This window comes from Cyprinodon tularosa, unplaced genomic scaffold, assembly GCF_016077235.1.
Source record: "Cyprinodon tularosa strain WSP-4 unplaced genomic scaffold, ASM1607723v1 ctg38, whole genome shotgun sequence".
Classification (NCBI taxonomy): Eukaryota; Metazoa; Chordata; class Actinopteri; order Cyprinodontiformes; family Cyprinodontidae; genus Cyprinodon; species Cyprinodon tularosa.
The window spans coordinates 1,720,589-1,738,863 of NW_024039096.1; the positions used below are offsets into that span (position 1 = coordinate 1,720,589).

General features: G+C 38.5%; 1 protein-coding gene across 3 annotated transcripts in view; it reads right to left on the reverse strand.

Annotated features, from left to right (window-relative positions):
* LOC119791104 (leucine zipper putative tumor suppressor 2 homolog) overlaps positions 1-18,275 on the reverse strand; it is a 50,653-nt gene that overhangs the window by 12,736 nt on the left and 19,642 nt on the right. For 2 of the 3 annotated variants that reach the window (XM_038296974.1, XM_038296972.1), the window contains exon 2: positions 8,154-8,280. The gene's annotated coding sequence lies outside the window, so the exon portion shown is untranslated. Of the gene's footprint in view, positions 1-3,887; positions 4,012-8,153; positions 8,281-18,275 lie in introns of those variants that run through there. The other variant, XM_038296973.1, reaches the window with a different exon arrangement.

Genomic DNA, 18,275 nt, shown 5'->3' on the forward strand with positions numbered 1-18,275 from the left:
TATTTCTTATGGCACTTTTCTTTTGTTTCACCAAAATGTTCTAACTGCAACAAACAAGATCAGAAAACATTAGATGCAATAAAAAAGGTGGTACCTCTTGTATTTCTTTTAAAATAATCGTGCAGATATCAATAGAACATCTTGTGATGCGGTGCACATTTCATGTCAAGTGCCTTGAAAAAAGAAAGTGATCAGCCTTCTTAAGAAGTACATAAGACATGATGCAGCTTTTCTTTAATTTTTTTTTAATCATATTTGTGCCGACTTTAAAACATGAACATCGGGACTTTTAGATTAGATTAGATTCAACTTTATAGTCATTACACAGGTACAGGTACAAGGCAACGAAATGCAGTTTAGATCTAACCAGAAGTGCAAAAGCAGCAAGTACAGGATCTGTTATGTTTGTCTTGTTATGATGTGATCATAATAATGTCGACATCTTAAACAGAGATGCCAACATCTGTTTGTTCACTGCTGTTGCATCTACTCTGTCTTTCTTCAGCATGTGGCAAGTGAAACGTTCAGACTTGAGTCTGTCTTTCAGTAATAGTCTGAATGACCATGTAGAAGAAAAAACATCAGATTTATCAAAAACATTTAAAAATTGAGCAACAAGACCTGCAGTGTATTTAATAAAAACGCTTGGATAATGAAAAAATTCCTTTTTTTGGACTTTTAACGTCATAATGCTACCCCTTTATTCAAATTCATGCATTAAGAGGTGTCTTGCTTGATTCATATATGTAATCCTCTGAGTAATCCTGCTCCCAGAAAACAGTACCCCTCCCTAACCTTGCACTGCAAGCTAGAATGTCGCAACATCTGAGTTTTTAGTCTTAAAACAAATCCATCTTGAAAGACTCCCGCTAATAAGTCCGTCTCGTGGGTCGGACCAATGACATACCAGCAGTGTTCTTTGGGGTGGGACATGTAGGAATGACGACAGTCAGAAGGGCCTTGCCGGGGCATAACAAACATGGTTTACGCTGAGGACTCACCTGTCAATGCCAAAATTGACTAAGTCTTAGCTAAAATAGCAAAAATTTCTCATTTAAAAAAGGAGTAAAGAGAAGCAGCGGGTACTAGCTGGCATGTTACCCAATCAGCTCGAAGTATTGTACTAAACGTGTCAGCCTTTGACTGGGGCTTCACCTTTTGAAATCCTGATCAGGGATTTTTGTGGATTGTTAGAAAGAAGAGAGGGCGTCTCAGTTTTCTGTTTCAGTTTCTGTAGACTGCCTCCCTTCCACATTCCTACCACCCAAACTTTTAAATTTCACTCTGTTACCCCCTCTCCTTTCTCTTAATTCTTCTCCCTCTTTTCAGAAACTGGAACAGAGGGCATAAGTGTGACGATGCTATTTTGGTTCTAGAGACAACCTAGCTTTCTGCAACCAGACACCTCACAGAGCTGACAAAAAACTAGACACACCATAGAAGATGTTAATATTCCCAATTAGGGCTGCTGATGATGTTGACAAAACTGCTACACCAACTATTGCTTCCATTGTTTCATATAAATCATGTAGGATTTCACTAAATATGAAAATTTTGGGATGACCATTGAAGAAAGACAGATAATTAGTGCAGATGGAGCTCCCAATCTGGCATGATGAGGTATATTGGTGGATAAGCAGCAACTTTTTTTCACTTAAACCTTATAGAGGTGCCGTTTGCAGCTTTCTGGTTGATTATCCATCTTCAAAACAAACCCTGACTTAATTACAATTTTGAGCAAGATATAAATATAAATTTACTGTCAAGTATTATAGGATCCCAATACAATTACAAATTACAAATAGGTTTAATATATAAGTAATATCTGGTCCTGAGTGGCCAAGTCTTTCTTGTTTGACTCTAATGGCCACTAAGCCATAATGGAAGCTGCCATGGATGGAAAAGCTGACAAAAGATGTGATACTGTAAACAATTATGAAATTAAATATCTGTTAATATTCTTGAATTCATTTTTACATCTCATTGCATTTCAGTGCCAATTCAACAAACCTACGATGAATAAATGCCAAATTCTTTACCAGTCCAGTGGCACAGCATGCAGACAGAACTCGTTCAACTTAAGCTTACCAGAAGACTTTCTATCTTTGAGAGTCTATCTCATAATGCAGGTTAATTAATGGAATAATTGGTTTGTTGTTGTGAATTTTACCTCCAATATATGTTGTGCTCTTAGATAAGCTAACATTTCACTTTGGTTGCTAAGGTTGACTTTGCTTTTTAAATGCTAAAGACAAGGAAAACTGAAACGGAAAGGTGTTCAAATTAGCTCTGACCAGCTGCCTTATCTGATGTCAAAAGCATGTAAGGTTTTTCTTGGGATTTTTTTTTTTTAGTGTGAGTCAGCTTGATTAGAGAACATTTTACAAAATAGCTAAACAAACAGATTAAATCACGATGACAGATTGATAGGTAAAGAATTAATGAAACACAATGCCGTTTCTCAATATGTGTACTTGTGCGTTATCATGTGCTTGTGTACTTGTGAAACGTCATCAGCCTCAGCCCTAGTACTGTTCCAATTCACAAGAACAGCAGACCGAGATCTGAGAAAGTTCCCGGATGTTGGTTTCGCCCCTCCCTAGTATTTACAGAGTATGCATCAGAGCAGACGTGTCTGTTCTTGAGATTTACAGCTATCCCAGCATGCACAGCGGCAGCAGCATCTTTCAATAGAGCGCTCACAGAGCTTAGAGTATTAAGTTAAAGGTTCTCTTTTCTGACGCTGTAGTTCAGTAAAAGTACGTTTTAAGATCATTTGAGGTGATCATTTGACGCTTTAAAGCGTCACCATGTGGCCCATTTACCGATTTAATGCGTAATTTAAAAGCAAATTTCCGAAGTTGAGAGGACCGCGGCAACCAGCGGAGCTCCGAGGGTAATGGCAGCCAGGGCTAACCGCAGCTGATCTGCAGCTCTAATGGCGCGTTTTTTTGTTTTATTTGGCAAATGTTCATTTGATTTGTGTTTATCGGACTGTGTTAATTATTATTCCCCCACTAAATGAAAAAAGTAAGAACGTATTATTTGGAGACTATTAACAACAGGAGGTGAAATGCAGCTCTAGACGAGCCGGGCAGGAGGTGACATCATGAGTACACTTCTGTTCCAATTGACCCATATCTATGCCCGTTCTCCCAGAGTCCACACTTTCCTGTGTTCTTCTCAAGAACATACTTGGCGAGATCACAAGTCCGTGCTCGCTTTCTTGTGAAATGAGAAACGGTCACTGTTTTTTTGTTGTCGTTTTACGTAAAGCCACTTACTTTAAAAAGAAAACCAGCATTATTTCTAATAATAGATTATTTGAACATGAAAGATAGACCCGACTTTTAAGTTTTTTAAACAGAATGTTTAAGGTCATAGCTTTAATTTTTTCATTAAATTATTATTTTTTCAGAAATAATATCACCAAACATCTAGAGTGGTGCACAATAAATGATAGATTTCACTGTAGAAAAAAAAAAAAAAAACGTAGTAGATTTCCACAGGTCCAAAACGCATTACTTTTTGCCTCTGATCACCAATCATGACACGAAAGGATTCTATACAAACAGGAGTTTTAACCAGCTTCTAGCAGGTCTGTGAAGCTAAGAAATGGTGAACAACATCAAGCTTGGAAGGATGGGGGTTGTAAGAGTACTGCTTACTTACACCTTTAAAATTTGTATTAAAAGTTGTATTTTATCTTATTGATAAAAATATAAGAGCTTGCATATTTTTTTTCCTTTTCACAATATCAACTTTTATGTTAATATAAAACAAACCTGCAAAATTTACAGTCATTAGCTAGAAAGGTTAAACAGCAAACCAGTTGTTAAACATCCCATCATAAAAGTAAATAAAAGGCAACCCTCACAGCTTCTTACCCCAGTTTGTTCCTTGCATGGCTGCTTTGGTGTCTAACCAGCTCCTCTTCATTGCACAGCCTAAACTCGCTCACTGCCTCACTCACTATGCTCTGTTTCTAAAACCTTCTCTCCCACTAAAAGAAAGAAAAAAAAACTCCTGAATCACTATGCAAAAAAAAAATAAAAGAAGCAGCTCATTCTCAAGACAAATGCCACCAATGTGAATAAGAGTTAAGTCCCCTCCCCTTCCTCAGCTCTCATGCTCTCCCTCCTCCTCTTCCTCGCAGGCTGCCCACCCTCTCTCTGATACAGATACACCTCCCTTTTTTCCCTGCTTCCGTCCTCTGCTATTTCCTCTGACCAAAGAAACTCTGCAAAGCCCTGAACCTCCTTTGTTAGTAAGAAAATGAAGAGAAAGGACAAAAAGAAAAAGCTTTGGAAAAACAGCTAGAGATGAAAACTATTTAGCTATTTCCCCCCCTGTATTAGAGCAGCCCAAACACGAGGTATTGAGCCATCAAGCTATTACAAGTCAAAAATGATAAAGTATGAAGTGAATTAATACAAGGACTCTAAAAGAGATGTATTAATGCATGAAAACTGGAGCAATATCTATAAACATTTATGCAATAAAAAAAAAAATACAAAATCAGCATAACAAATAACTGCTGGCTTCAAACAAACTTCAAAACATACATCAGAGATGCATCAGTTAGAATTTGCATCTGGTGCATTTGTGGAGCTTTGACTTGAAAAGGACGTTACCTGATTCTAAATTGTATGGAGATGTAAGAACATCAGTAAAAACATCTTCCATTTCGTTAGGGGAGGATATATATACTTTTCTACAACCCTGCAGTGATAACACTTTCATGTAAGGACAGTATTACTCATAATTTCACTGAGATTCACATGTACAAATATCTGAACTATCCCTTTAATTTATAATCTACCATCTCCTCTAAATTTAGTGATAAAGATAGTGTAGTCTGTGTAACTCAGCTGATCAGCTCCAACAACAAGACTGGGGAAAGTAGGGTAGAAGAAGTAGGCTAGGCTGTGCCACAGACTTGCACACAAATCTGTCCTGCTCCTAGAAATGGGTCACACTGGAGGAACATGGTTTGTCCTTGAGCCCCGATGCCTGAGCTGGAGTTCACGGTCATTCTTCACACCATTGTCTCAATGGGAGGTCTGGGAAGCACTGAATGTACCACAAGTAAAGCCTTCGTGGAATTGCAGCCAAAGTAATAGAAACCACTCTCAGAGTCCGATACAGAAAAAACAAACTCAAGGCCACCAGTGCAGGCTGCAAATCCCCATTAATACCACCTCTATAAAGAGGGGCTAACATGGCTAAGAGGCAGTGGATATAAAGGCCGATGCAGCAAAGGAAACTGAAGATCATGTGGCTTTTTGCAGGACAATCAAACAAATAGGGCGAAAATCTGGATATGATCAAATAACTACACAGTTACCCTTCAGTGATATGGGTGAGATTGTTCTCACATGTAGAATCCAATCTGGGTTTTACCAGCCTTTCTTTCCAGCTTAGATCTTTGGATTTTCTGCTGTCCCAGGTTTTTTTTTTAACCATTTATAGGGTAGTAATTAAAATAATTGCCAAATCAAGATTGATATTAAAGGAAAGGACAAGATCTTACATTTAAAAATTATATTTTGATCACAAAAATCAAGGTCAATGTAATAAACGGTCACTTTCTCTAATATGTAAAAAAAAAAAAAAAAAGTTGAAGGGTAAGAAATTCCTGAAAAACAGTGAGTGAAAGAAACACTTTTCTTAGTTAAAACATAACCTTAGATCACTAATGCATGCACAGACATTCACATTTTTTATTTTTTTCTTTAATTTATTAAACTTTTTAAATAACTAAATACAAAGTAGTTAACATATCCTCCAAGGGCTCATCTAATTAATCAATTGCCAGACAGATGTGTACAGTCAATTAGCAGTATCTTTCCTGTATGGCTGAATTTAAATCTTGTGCTTCCAGACCTAACAGACTGATGGGGGCAGTGTTGTATAGTAACGAAGTAAAAATACTTTACTACTGTACTTAAGTATATTTTTGAGTACTTTATACTTTCCAAGAGTATACATTTTTTTGAGAACTTTCACTTTTACTTCACTACATTTACGAACTTAATTGCATACTTTTACTCTGATACATTTTCAATGTTTGGTTTAGTTACTAAGAAAAAAAAAAAAAAAGAACGAGCGAGAGAAACGCAAGTGTTTTGTACGGTGGCCCTGAAGTGCAAACTGCAACTACAAATCTAAAAGTGCAACTACATTAAGAAAAACAAAACTACATAAAGCAAAGCGCAACTACATTAAGAAAAACAAAACTACATAAAGCAAAGCGCAACTACATTAAGGAAAACACAATTACATTAACCTACCGGAAAAGGTAGGTACCAGTGGGAAACATGAGACATCGCTGATTGGACGGCGGCGCCGTTTGACCCTTGAACCGGAAGTTGCGTCGTCTGAACAGTCCAGCTTCTTTTAAGTGTGTTTTCAGTGTACGCAAACTAACTGAAATTTCTTGATTATTCTTGAGCATATCCAGTATCACCTCGTACGTATGTCCTGATTCAAAATATTCCTGGATAACGGCATCTATGTTTGGGGCGCCAACAATATCCATGTTTTCAAAAGCCGCAGCAGGCAGAATGACTTCCGGTTCAAGGGTCAAACGGCACCGTCATCCAATCAGCGATGTCTCATGTTTCCCACTGGTACCTACCTTTTCCGGTAGGTTAATGTAATTGTGTTTTTCTTAATGTAGTTGCGCTTTGCTTTATGTAGTTGCGATTTCCTTAATGTAGTTGCGCTTTTAGATTTGTATTTGCAGTTTGCACTTCAGGGCCACCGTAGTTTTGACCCCACCTACTGACTATAAAGTCAGGTCTTGCCTGGGCTTTTTCATCAACACCAATAGGATACGCCTATTTCGCAAAGCCAGTCTAAATTTATCCTACACTTGGTTATTAAATTATTTTAAGTGAATTTAACCTTCAAAGTTTAACAAAATGTAAAAAAATGTCATTCAAACTGCACTTACTTTTTACTTATAGTTTTCACTACATTACTTGAGTACATCTATTTTTACAGTAATTCTTATACTTAAGAACAAGCCATTCCAGATACTTTAAGACTTTTACTCAAGTTACATTTCAGTCAGTGACTCGGACTTTTACCAAAGTCATATTTTGGAGAGGTACTTTTACTTGACTCCGAGATTTCAGTACTTTATACAACACTGGATGGGGGGGGGCTGCATTTGCAGGTATTGTATGCAAATTACCAAAACGGTAACTTGCCCTATAAAGGGTCAAACCTTCTCCTGACTTGTAGTTTTGCACAATAAGATTCTGACTCACCAAACCCTCTTTTTAAACAGCATCATCTGAAGCAACAAGTGTCAGGAATCCAACTTAGTAAACATGATTCTCTATGTCCTAATATCGCTGCCTTTCAAAGGGTTTGTATACTTTTGAGCATCACTGTGGTACAATTTGAAAAGCTAAATTTCTAAGAATTCTGGTTGTAGTTCCTTAGATCAGAAAGTCTGCTGTCTCAAACTCTTATGCATGCAAAGCAGGTGATCATCCATCACAAGACCTGATGCCATCTCTCTGCGGTCCGTCAGCCTGTTTCCATCCATATTTTCATAACAAGGGCTCCAATGTGGGACTAAAAACTGGCAGAAAGCTAGGCCATCCATCAGCATCCGCTCTGCCTCAGCATGGGGACATCATTCCCATTGGATGCTGCAGCTAAAACTGTCACAGACCGGCCAGACCTTTGGACCGCTTGTCTCCATAATGATCTACCAATGCGCAAAGCACTACATGAATATCTCAGGATTAAAACAAGAGAGAAAAAGAAGCCTGTGTCATGGAGTGGTTCAACAGTCTCAGACCTAAATAAGAGAGATTGAAATAAGCTCTCATACTAATTCCAGTCATAAATCAACACACTAGCTGTACCCAGTTGGCAGGCACTCGATTTAACCACAGTTCTGATTTACTGTATAATGTGCCAAAGAGATTAGGGATGCGCCTTGAGCTGTCGACTTACAGCAATACCCATCCTTGATTAAGATCTGTTCTGCTGCACTCACGCAGCAGAAAACTGCTAACGGCCACACAGGATGATTGCTGCAGGTTAAAAGCAAGTAAATAAAATATAACTAGGGGCTGAGTTTTTCCATACTTTTGAAGCTGAAGTCAAATTTGAACCAAAAGTCCTCTTACCTTTGAATAACGACCTGTTTTCAGCTTTTGATAGCCTTACAAGAGCGTCTACACGTCTGTTGAGTGTAGTAGTAACTCACAATGGTGAGAAACTTCATCTTTTTCTTTGCCTTGGTGTTCTCTCAGACTGTAGGGGCAAAAGAAACAAAAATATATTCAGTTTAGGCACAGCAATGAGGTAAACATCACTGTAGAGAGCTGGAAAACCTGAAATGTGACAACTGTGTTTATAGAAGTCAGCAAGAAAGAGGAAAATCTTAGTCACAGTGGTGCAAGAAAAAAAAAGCTTCATATGCAGGAAGGTTAAAACTGAGAGGGAAATTCCATGTCCACAGCAGTGAGACCACTGCTTAAACTGTAAAACCCTGTTCACAAAACAAGTGCCTCCTGTGTGAAGTCTAAATATTACCTACACTGTTCCAATGCAGCAGGATCCAGTATAAAGCTCCATTACCAGGTTGATCACCATAATATTAGAGATGAGTTCAATATTATCAGTTAAATTTAATTCAGTTTATTTCAATAGTGCCAATTCACAACACGTCATCTCAAGGCACTTTACAGTTCACCAGATTATACAGTTAAATTGATTAAAAGTTTACTAAAAGCATGCTTGTAGCGACAGTGGAGAGGAAAAACTCCCTTTTAACAGGAAGAAACCTCCAGCAGAACCAGGCTCAGTGTGAGCACAATATTATCATCGCTCCAAACAAAAACAGCAGTGTCACAAATGTCTGGAAGTAATTTATTATAAACAAAAATTACATTAAAAAAATGTAACATGTCACAGAAGGTGACATGCAGAAATGACAGTTCCTGTTTTACTTCAATGCGGAAGCATTACAAAGCCATTATCGTTAGTTAAACAGTTCAACTAAAACTTAAAAAACAGTTTTTAATATTCTTTTTTGTTTCTGGATTTTTTATTTTATTTTAATTTTTTTTATTTTTTCCTACTTGCTTTGATTCTGTTTTATCTTCCTGTATTTTAATCATGTAAAGCACTTTGCATTGTCTTTGTACTGAATTGTGCTATACAAATAACTTTGCCTTGCCTTGCCTTACCAAGCATTACAAAATTCAATGAAATTCAGTGGAAAAATTACACAAAAATTAAAGCAAGCAATTTGCCTTTCACTTACTCCAGTTAGTGGTGTCAGCACATTTTTATTTTAGCTTCTAAATCCACTGGGGATGTTTGCAACACCAGCGTGCCATTCTTCTCTATTCCTAACTTTCATCCAGTGGTACAAGGTCCTCGGTGGAGGAAGTGGCACTAAACGCAATGTGCGGAGGGACAGGTCATCCTGCCCTCTACCCCTGTAATGAAGGAGTAACAGCATAAGGCAGGGGTCTCAAACTGGTTCCAGAAAGGGCCGAGTGGCTGCAGGTTTTCTTTCCAACCAAGCAATCGCACACCAGAGTCCAGTCATCAACTGAGTGCAATCTGAACATGATACGTTTTTTATTTAGTGTCCAATACTGCACACTAAATGCATTGCTGTGTTTCGGCCTTATTATTTAGCGTTTTGGTATTAATTTAAACAACTTAAACTTCCTTTTTATGTCATTGTCCTTAAAAATTATTAATGGAATATCACTGAAACAATATATTCAGAATAAGTTTTCTTCATTAGGTTCAAAATACAAGGCCAGAATTGACAAATAATTATCCCATGGACCAATAAGCCGAAAATGTCCCTATTTTTATTTATTTTTTTTATTTCTCAGAATAAGAAGATTGTATCTTGAAGATATTGTGGAATATTTCTACAGATTTAATTGAGAGATTAACTACACAAGGGGGGAAGAAGTTTAGGTTTAACTGTAAACGGTGCATAAAATTTGTTTCTGGTTAACTCAAAAAAAGTGCGTCTGACCACTTCATATGCATTCTATTTATATTTAATTCTATTGTTACCCTAATTTAAATTTGTAAAAATACTGTACATCTGCAAAAAAAAAAAAAAAAAAAAAAAACTATTTAAAAACAGAGAAATAGACGTTCTTATAAGAGCCTTTATGTTCTACAGAAAAAAATAAAAACCGTAAAAAAAAAGCAATTTCTCTGTTCAAAAACCACATGCATTATTAATCCCTGTTCTGTTGTTTTGGGTTTAAAGCTGTGTCAGCGGAGTAAAACAGAATGAGGTAGATAGCATCTGGTTAGTGTATTTTCTGTTTACCAGCAGGATCAGGGATGTTTGCTAAAACTAACGTGACCAACCGCCAACAGGGGATAGTGTAACCTAAGACCATCAGCTCCTCCATCTGTGGCTGACGCACCACAAATGTACGTTAGAGACAGATGGAAGTGGTAAGGACAGCGCGTCTGCCCACATGTAGTGTGGTTCAACTGAACCAAGGGCTTTTTAGTGGCTTTCTGAAAGGTGCCCAACAATAAACAAAGAGCCCTGAAAAATAATACTATGAAGAGTTCGGTTTAATCCTTTACAACTGCTTTAAAAAGGAGAAACAGGTGTTTTCTCTTAGAGGGTCACACCCCTCACCTGCTTTTCCCAACAGATTGGGATAATCCTAATTAAAAGGAAAAGCCTAACAGCAGAGTTGAATGGGTTTCCTGCAGGACATTTACTAAATCCATTCACTAGAGCAGTAGCTTCAACATCAGAAACCTCAACTTTAATCAACATGGAGATGCAGCTTACTGTAGGAAAAGGCATTTAAAGGTAAAGAAATATCTAGATCTATGCAAATCAACAGTTCTCACTAAATCACCCATAGATTGTGTTCTGCACAGCCTCCAACTCCTGTTATAATGGAGGCTCATCCCATCCAGGACCAAAATGACCTCAACTCCACTCTGAATTTTTAGGTATTAAATTTCTGAAAATGTTAAATTATCCCGAAATAAAAACAAAACTAAATAGCAGTGCGAAGAAGAGTTTCACCAATCAAGCTCTAAATCAAAGGCTTGGGATACATGGACAGAATCTGTTATAAAATCTGCCTCTTCTCATCTAAAGGGGGCAGACTGAGGAAAATGTGGCACAGATTAGAGTTTAATCTGGAGGCAAAAGGTTTAACAGTGCTCTAGTGTGTCCGCTCTACCACAGAACTGCAAATGGCACATTAGAAGGAAAAAACATGACGTAAAAATATATTAGAAATTCTTGGAAACTATTCTAATTTCTGACCTAACAGTGCTGTAAAAAGTATTGTCTAGCTTAAATGTTTTTGTTTTTCCTTTTCTAAAGCTAAAAATTGGGATTAAACTAATCCCATTATTGGAAAAAGACCACTTGGATACATCAAGTAAAAATTTCATTTATGAGAAGGGAAATAGCAATTAAAACTAACCTTGACCTATATTTAAAAAAATTTATTATCCATGTTGGGATATCATGAAGAAACAACAAGCTACGGTCCAATTGAGATAAATCTTAAACAGATGAGAAATAATCCTTGTATTAATGGAAAAGGTTACAAAGATTTTCCTCTGACTATCGTTCTGCAGCAAACCACGTTATTTAAATAAGGACAAAACAGAATTGCTCTGCATAGACACATTGAGCACATTAATATCTTATCCTGGAGGTCACAGAGAACCCAGAAAAATACTTTATGTACTGCAGGCCTCGCTTGGCTCATTGTGCATGATTCAACAAAAAGAAATACTGCATCTACTGTATATCCTGCAACATCTGGCATGAAGAAAATTGCATCTCACATTTCTGAAGCAGACTTTCTTAGGATCAAATAGATAAAAAAAAAAAAAATCACATTAAGCTGGGCTAAAATATATATTTACCGTATGTAAACTAAGGCTAAGGAATTTATTGCACTTGCAATATAATAATATTTTTAACAAAACAATTTTCAAATCGCAGATGCCCTCAATTTGTGTCACATTAAATATAACTGGAGAAGGGCACCGACTTTCGCATTCCACACCATCAGGTGGCAGAAATACACTTAAAGTTGGTTTGGAGCCACACAGAATGGAAAATATATCCTCCCCGGATTTAATTTATACACATCCTCATCCATTGTGTGTGTCTGTTACTGTTAAGTTGAATTTCATAACATAGGATTGATTTATGTAGTTTTAGTTCAGGTTAAAATCAGCTTATTGAACTCTTAATCTATATTTTTCTATGTTTTTTGTTTTTTTTTGTTAAAATTACTTTTTTTCTTACCAATGTTGATTTATCTATTAGCGCTTAAACAATTAATCAGATTAATCGTGACTAATTGATTATTAAAATAATCGTCAACTAATCTCCTGGTAATGGTGGCCATCCATTAACAATTAACTGGAGTATAGAGACTGACAGAGAAATCCACTTAGAGCAGTAATTATATCAAGATTGTAAAAAAAATATATTAACATTTTGCATTTAAGATAAATAAAAACATTTTCCCCTGTCAACATGCTCTATCCAGAAGTTTTAGATTCTCCTGGCTTAATTTTTATAAAAAATATTCTTTAAGGAACCTTAGACTATCCGATTCTTAATCGATTAAACGAAAAAATAATCAACAGAATATCAATTTGGAAAATAATCCTTTGTTGCAGCCCTAGTATCTGTAGTATGCAAATTATTCTGGGGGGGACATCTCTGATTACATTCAAGACCCCTAGATGAATTAAAGAGAAATTATTTTTTCTTAACGCCATAAAAAAAAAAAATCTAGTTCTGAAAAGAGAATTCCATATATATCATCTTTCATGTAGTACATATATCAATGTGAGTAATTAACCACAATAATTTTGTCGTAATTTTATCTTTGATAAATATAAATTGCTTGTGAATTTTGTCCACATGGGATGACTAGGGCTGGGTATTGTTCAAAAATTTTCGGTTCCGGTACCAATACCGATACCTTCACTTCGATACCGGTTCCTGAACGATACTTTTTTCGATACCAGTTTTTAATATCAATATTGAAGAAAAAGAAAATTACACAACATAAAAAAGTACAAATCTTGAGTTTTATTTTAAGCTCTGATTTTTCCATTTACATTTTTCCTCTTACATAACAAAAAAAATTCAGTGTCTAATATTCACTGTTACATTGTGAGGACCTTTTTACTTAGCAGTTTTCCTTTAGAAAAATTAACATGTCTGCTTTCTCATGGCACAAACAAGCCCGTTGAATGGGATCCTACTGACAGCGCACCGCTGGTATGTGGGGGTCTGAGCGGTTCCGACAGAAATATTGGAAGGCAGGATGAACTGACTGCACTGATTAAGTTTTCAGGTGGATTTTCCCTCTTAAAAACATAATAAAACTACTTTATTCCCACTGATCACAGCAAATATAGCTGCAAGGCAAATAAAGGATAGAGTAGCTCCGCCCAACGCGCGTCAGAGCCACTTTTCGACCGCGCAGCCAGAGCAGCAAAGCTGCTTCAGCCGCGCGTCAGAAGCTGGTACAAGCAGCAAAAAAGGAAGCAGCAGACGTGATTTTGCTGCTCCTTATGCGTCCAGTTTGAAATTGCAGCATTATTCACTCCACTCTGGCTTTGCTCTGCCCACGGGCTGCTGAGAGGAGGATGGTCGCGCCGGCTGCGGTCCGCTCTTCTTGCAGTCAAACACCGAGCAACTTTCTGCTATTAAATTGTTTCTGTGCACGATGTATTGCATTGCGCACTATTGGCATCAGTCTTAATATAGTGAAGCCGCACTTTTGACCTGGGGGGCATTTTAAAGGGGTTCCACGACGCTCGCAACCAGTTCACAACAGATACACATGAACCTTGGCTGTAGGCGTGACCACTTATGTATTTTTCCTGGATGACGCAATCACGTTAAGTGTTCCAGCCAATCACCGAAACTTGGTACCGAAAGACGAGGCATGTTTCGATACTCTGTAGAACCGAAGCATTTCGGTCGGTACCCAGCCCTAGGGATGACCTGGTAGTGGTGGCCAATAAAAGGCAACGGGTTGCCATGGTCACCCCTGGCCCCCCATCTAGCTCCGCCCCTGCAGATATAATTTATCAATTTGCTTGTGTATTTGCCTTATTATAGTATTTATAAGTCTGAAGAATCACAAAATCCCTGAGTAGGATTCTTGGTCTTTTGGGCATCTGTTAGCCACTGCCTAAACCAACCTCCTTCTAATCAATGGGTAAATGACCAAATAAATATTACGTTAATTAACTCAAATTGGAGCTAGAGACTGATGCAAATCCTTTAATTATTTGATTTTTGACATGAAAATAACCATTAGGGAACAATTCTACCAAAACTTTTATTTAAATAGTGTTAGAATTTGAGAAATAATGCGCCGAGAGTAATAGGGTGGCTTCTCATTTAACCCCCTATCCAAAAAGTGCAAGCCTGCAGCAGTAGGTTTATTATTTTTCAATATTCAGCACCGTGTCAGCTGTTCCACCCAAGTTAGCAAACTGAAAGAGAACATATGGGACCATAACACCCATGCAAAGGCTAGTTAGAAAACAGGAAAGTAGTTGAGCAAAAAAATACCACCATGCATAAGTCATTGAGAGAACATTCTTTAAATATACACATGCAGGCTTATGCAAAGGACATTATAACAGTGTGAAAATCATTGTAGATTCTACTACTACACAAATACTTGTTTGAAAGAGTATGGACTGGGCAGAGGGTGGGAAAACCGGCATGCCTGATGGTCCACATGGAAAACATTACATTCCATCTTAAATGGCTCATAATCCTCGCATTTTCCACAGACATCCTCATTTAGCACCACTCAAGCCAAACCTCAAACATCTAACAGCAATCTCAGACGCTTAAAAACTAGTTCTCTGTTCAGACTGACCTTCAGGTGATGTAGTCCATGAATTTGTTTCTTTTTAATGGTGTCAATATGCAAATAAAATTAATTCAATTTTCTATATAGTTTATTTTATCCATAAATAAATTCCTTCAAGAAAATAAACACCTAGCAGCCATTCAAAATGGTCTTTCCGAGTCAAACGCCAGCAGAATTGCAGCCCACTTCCCTGCAGCTCCCAGTAAAATCCCCTCCAACTTCCAGCCACTGGCCTTTTCCTGGGCGTGCATATTTTTTACTGCGACTCCACCTTTTCACTGAATTAAAGGGTCTGACCAGAAGGCAATGCTTCTCTTTAGATCTTTATGTCCACAAATTATGACAGATAGAACATTTTAGTACAAAGATTGAAGTTTAAAAAGGAATTGTAGAGGATCAGCCAAGGACCCATCAAGGAAAATGGGGACTTTTTGAATTGCTACTACTGTAATCAGGTGAGGTTTTTTTTATAAATCTGAAGTGATTATTAAACAGGAAGAAAAAACAAACTTTATCGCACCAACTGTCTATTCTGGGAAGAGTCTAGCCAAGCACACATTGGATTATTGAGGGTTCCTCCCATCAGAGCTCACACATAGAACCAAACGTTCCCCACGCTCATTACTTCACATCCACGTCCCGCCTGCCTACGTACGTTCTTATGCAACACTGTGACGCAGCTACCGTGCTTCCCACCACCCACCTGGCTTCTGATTCACACCACCAAACCACCTCTTCACCTTTCACTCAACCATCCACCCACCAACTGCCCAGTCTCTCCATTCAAAGAAAACACTCACTCTACTGTTAGAGGCGTAAATCTGTTGGTACCTCCTTATGTACAGTCCTCTTTCATTTGTTTTTTTGTTAATAAACTTGTTGAATAAAGTGGAGCTAGATGTTGTCATATTTCCTCTCAGCTGGAGAAGAATCAGGCCAGCATTCACACTGACACAGAGGAGAAATGTATTTAAAAATATCCAAAACAACCAACCTCAGGGAGGATTCGTCCCACTTACATGATAAAAGTCCAGTTGAACACCCTGTTCCCCGCTGTTAGGAGAGACTAAATATAAAGGAGTGGTGGTACATGCCATTTTAAAAATTCTTTTAAGGGCTTTTTTTTTTTTTAACGACCTAAGGCAATTTGGAAAAACCCAGTCAAGATGAGAAGTGAGTGAAAAGTAATGCAACACTGTTGAGAGAAATAAAGTGTAGAGAATCCCAAAGGAATGAAGGTATGGATTAAAATGTTAGTTTTACTGATTTCTTTGGGATTGCATCATACACTATATTGCCAAAAGTATTTGCTCACCCATCCAAATTATTGGAATCAGGTGTTCCAATCACTTCCATGGCCACAGGTGTATAAATTCAAGCACCTAGGCATGCAGACTGTTTTTACAAACATTTGTGAAAGAATGGGTCGCTCTCAGGAGCTCAGTGAATTCCAGCGTGGAACTGTGATAGGATGCCACCTGTGCAACAAATCCAGTCGTGAAATTTCCTCGCTCCTAAATATTCCACAGTCAACTGTCAGCTGTATTATAAGAAAATGGAAGTGTTTGGGAACGACAGCAACTCAGCCACGAAGTGGTAGGCCACGTAAACTGACGGAGCGGGGTCAGCGGATGCTGACGCGCATAGTGCGAAGAGGTCGCCAACTTTCTGCAGAGTCAATCACTACAGACCTCCAAACTTCATGTGGCCTTCAGATTAGCTCAAGAACAGTGCGCAGAGAGCTTCATGGAATGGGTTTCCATGGTCGAGCAGCTGCATCCAAGCCATACATCACCAAGTGCAATGCAAAGCGTCGGATGCGGTGGTGTAAAGCACGCCGCCACTGGACTCTAGAGCAGTGGAGACGCGTTCTCTGGAGTGACGAATCGCGCTTCTCCATCTGGCAATCTGATGGACGGGTCTGGGTTTGGCGGTTGCCAGGAGAACGGTACTTGTCTGACTGCATTGTGCCAAGTGTAAAGTTTGGTGGAGGGGGGATTATGGTGTGGGGTTGTTTTTCAGGAGCTGGGCTTGGCCCCTTAGTTCCAGTGAAAGGAACTCTGAATGCTTCAGCATACCAAGACATTTTGGACAATTCCATGCTCCCAACTTTGTGGGAACAGTTTGGAGCTGGCCCCTTCCTCTTCCAACATGACTGTGCACCAGTGCACAAAGCAAGGTCCATAAAGACATGGATGACAGAGTCTGGTGTGGATGAACTTGACTGGCCTGCACAGAGTCCTGACCTCAACCCGATAGAACACCTTTGGGATGAATTAGAGCGGAGACTGAGAGCCAGGCCTTCTCGTCCAACATCAGTGTGCGACCTCACAAATGCGCTTCTGGAAGAATGGTCAAAAATTCCCATAAACACACTCCTAAACCTTGTGGACAGCCTTCCCAGAAGAGTTGAAGCTGTTCTAGCTGCAAAGGGTGGACCGACGTCATATTGAACCCTATGGATTAGGAACGGGATGTCACTTAAGCTCATATGTGAGTCAAGGCAGGTGAGCAAATACTTTTGGCAATATAGTGTACCTGCAGCGGAAAATAGCTGGAGTGAACAGGACCGACCCTATTACATGTACAACACCGCCCCCACACACACACACCTATTGCTGTGCACTGTTGGTAAGCTGGCGAACAGAAGGCTTCTGCACTTTCCCTTAAAAGAAAAACAAAACAGTCAAGAGAAACATCCAACTTATTATTAAAGTAAAGATATAAAAAGCTGTTTTTTTTTCTCTTTTTTATTCCTTTTTTTTATTATTCATTATTATCTCAATATTTTCATCCTTTATTGCACTGTTCTTTTATTGAGATCCCATGTTTTAAGTTGATCCGCTTGACACAATGTCTCCAGAATTGTTTGTTGTCCTCTCTGACTCTAACCTGGATTTGCTCCGCATATCCATCTGGAAACCTTCGGTTGAAGTAATTTTAGAAGGGGCGAAAATACTGGTTAGCTGATTGGCCTATGTTGGTGATAGACGGGCGAAATAAACCAATCAGATCAACGAAGCATATGACGTACTAACAGAGCGACGATGAAGAGGAGCCAATTGATAGATCAAACTCAAAGAGCAAAAACATCTTTTCTTCTGAGAAAAGCCTCCAGAGCAGTGTTTTGCTCTTCTTTCAGTGAAGAAATACTCTGTAATTCCGATAAAACTTGCTCGATAGCCACGTTAACGCTAGTTTCATCGGCTGAAGCCACCATGTTCTTTAGACTGAACTGTCGCGCTTCTCGTTGCGTCACACCTCAACCCGCCTCAAAGCCAACGCTGATTGGACGTTCGTTTGGTGAACGGCTCCAAATTTTCTTCAACGGAGAGTCTCCAGACTGATTAGCGA